Below are 3,052 nucleotides of genomic sequence, written 5' to 3'. Positions count from 1 at the left end.
CTGCGGCTCCAGCGTGCCCAGTGACCTTAAGGACTCCTCTGAGTCTTCCTCAGCCCTCCTCCCTCCTACAGGGCCTGTAGCCATGGGCTCGGCGCTGTGCTCCTCAGTGCTCCCGCCTCTCCCTTTAGCTCCTTCCCTCTCTTCTGCACACAGACACTGGGGACCTGCTCTAGTTTGCTTTCTGGTACTGGGATAAACACCATGACCAAAACACCATGATCCCCCGTTCATTTCAGTTAACAGTTTATAGTCTATCATCAAGGGAAGCCAGGGCAGCAACCTGGGTCAGGGGGGCTAAAACAGAGATCTCAGAGGAACACTGTGTACTGGCTTCCTCGCTGTGGCTCACTCAGCTACCTTTCTTATACAGCCTAGACCCACCTGCCCAGGGATGGCACTGCCCAGAGTGTGTTCACCTCCCCCCTGCCCCCCATCAATCAAGAGAACACCCCACAGACATGCACAGACCAATCCAATGGAGGATGTTCCTCCGCTGAGGGTCTCTATGACATTTCACCCTTGTCAACTTTGACACACACGTCACTTTAAGCCACACCCTTTTATGGTTGGTCCCCAAGATCTCAAGGTCATGATATAAAATATAGTACAACTTTAAAAGTCCTACTGGGCGTGGTAGTGTATGTCTTTAATCCCAGCACTTGGGAGGCAGAGGCAGGTGGATCTAGGTGAATTCAAGGCCAGCCTGGGGTCCAGAGCAAATCCAGGCCAGCTAGGGCTACAGGGAGACCCTGTCTCAAAAAGACCAAAAAAATAATAATAATTAAATAATAATAATAATAATAAAATAAAAGTCCCACACTCTTTAACAACTTCCAACAATTTGCTGGGCGTGGTGGCACATAACTTTAATCTCATCATTTGGGAGGCAGAGGCAGGCATAGTAAATTCCAGGCCAATCTGGGTCACATAAAGAGACCCTGTCTCGAAAAACAAAACACAAATAAATAAAATCCAAGTTCTTTTCAAAATCCCAAAGTCTCGTAACTGTGAGCATCTGTAAAATAAAAAGTAGTTAAAGGTGTCCTACCTAAGAAGGAAGAAACAGTCACACTAAAGCAAAACCAAAATCCATCAGTACAGCTCAAATCCTGTGCTCAGTGTCCAGCATCTGGGACTCACTCACGAGCCTCTGGGGTCCAAAGACCTTGGTCAGCTCCACTTCTCTGGCTCTGCCATCCACATCACACAGGTCGTCTGGTAAGCGCAGACCAGCTCCATTCTACACCTACCACTGTCCTTGGCAGACATCCCCTGGCATCCCCTGGGATGTCCACCGAAACTGAGGATGCCCCATCACCAGTGGCCTCCCGGACTCTCTGCAGGGACTCCAAGTCTGCCACATGGTGCCAGGCTTCAGCTGCTCCCTTCAAAACAGTACCATGGTGGCTGGGAGATGGCTGAGTGCTTTAAGAGCACAGGTTGCTCTTGCTACCTGGGTGTGGTTCCCAGCACCCACATGGTGGCTCACAACTGCCTCTGGCTCCAGTTTCAGGGAATCTGACACCCTCTTCTGGCATCTGTGGGCACTGGGCTCACATGTGATACACATATGGTATGCACATATATATGCAGGCATTCACACAGTTCCTCTAATGCATTTTGGACGACTGCCTCAAAGTAGCCTGTGGCTTCTCTGACAACTCCTCGCTCGCTCTCCTGCTAAGAACCACAGCCCTTTTCTGATGTTTTAAAAACCTGCTGCCACATCCACCACTTCCACACCAGATCCGTAACCACCACCATAGGGACTTCCTGAGCTTCTTCCACCCAAACCGTGCCCTTTCATGGGTCCATAATTGGATTGCTGTTGTCCACTGTAATTTCCAAAATCATTATAGTCCCCACCACCACAGTCACCTCCACCGAAATTTCCTCCTTCACTGTAGCCATCACATCCTCCTCCACCAGATCCACCACCTTGGTTTCCATACCCTGGTCCACCACCACCACGGCCTCCTCTGCTACTGTAACCAGGGCCACCGCCATAGCTGCCACCATCCACCACCTCCATAACTACCTCTGCTGCCCCACCTCCACCACCATAACCTCCTCTTCCACCAAAGTTTCCACCCGACCAAAATTACCTCCACTACCTCCGAAGTCTCCTCCACGGCCCACAAAGTAGCCAGGCCCACCTCCTCGACCTCTGTGTGACCCAGCAGACTGCATCTCTTATTTAGAAAGGGCTGTTTTCACTTCTCAATTATGCCCATCAATAGTGTGTTGTTTCTGAACAACAATTTTATCAACTGTATCATGATCATCAGAAGTTACAAAAGCAAATCCTCTCTTTTTTCCACTCTGCCTGTCTTCCATAACTTCTGTGTTTCAATCTTTCCGTCCTTCTCAAGGTGTCTCTCAAATTATATTCTTCTGTATCTTCTTTAATACCAGCAACAAAAATTTTCTTCACTGTCAAATGGGCACCAGGCTTTGCAGAATCCTCTCTAGAAACAGGTCTGTTCAGTTCCACTCTATGCCCATCAGCCCAGCATCCACCTCTTCAACACAAGAGTAAGTCACAAAACCAAAGCCCCTGGAACGTTCTGTTTGGGGGTCTCGCATTATCACACAGTCTGTAAGTGTTCTCTTCTCAAAGTGTTCTCTTAAACCATCACCTGTGGTCTCAAAGCTCAGACCACGAGTAAACAGCTTCCTCAACTGCTGTGGGGCTTTGGATCATGGCCCTCCTCCCCTGGGAGGAGACAGCGGTGATGGCCGGAGTCAGGCTGGGGGTAACTGGGCAGTGGTTTCACCTCCATTTTGAGACTGGACTCAACTCTTCCAACTCGAGTTCAATATGGGACTGAGGCTCATTTCCACATATTCTTAATTAAAATACGCCATGTGGACAGGCCTGATAGAGTCTTTGAGAGACTCTCCTTCCCTCTGAAACATCACAACCAGGCCTTCACCATGTGGGATGTTCTCAGCATTAGCCTGAGTTCCCACAACAGCTCATTAAGCTCTGAGCACTCAATGGCTTTTCTAGCCCAATGTTCCAAAATCCTCTACAATCCTTCCCCCAAAG

At 49.1% G+C, this 3,052-nt stretch overlaps 1 pseudogene; it reads right to left on the bottom strand.

The window, feature by feature from the left end:
• Window positions 1–1,610: 1,610 nt before the first annotated feature.
• On the bottom strand, window positions 1,611–2,783 carry LOC103735145 (annotated as a pseudogene).
• Window positions 2,784–3,052: the final 269 nt, after the last annotated feature.

The sequence above is a fragment of the Nannospalax galili genome, unplaced genomic scaffold (genome assembly GCF_000622305.1).
Source record: "Nannospalax galili isolate Female #2095 unplaced genomic scaffold, S.galili_v1.0 scaffold7017, whole genome shotgun sequence".
Classification (NCBI taxonomy): domain Eukaryota; kingdom Metazoa; phylum Chordata; class Mammalia; order Rodentia; family Spalacidae; genus Nannospalax; species Nannospalax galili.
The sequence above is the reverse complement of the archived record's forward strand: the minus strand, read 5'-3'. Positions and strand labels throughout refer to the sequence as shown.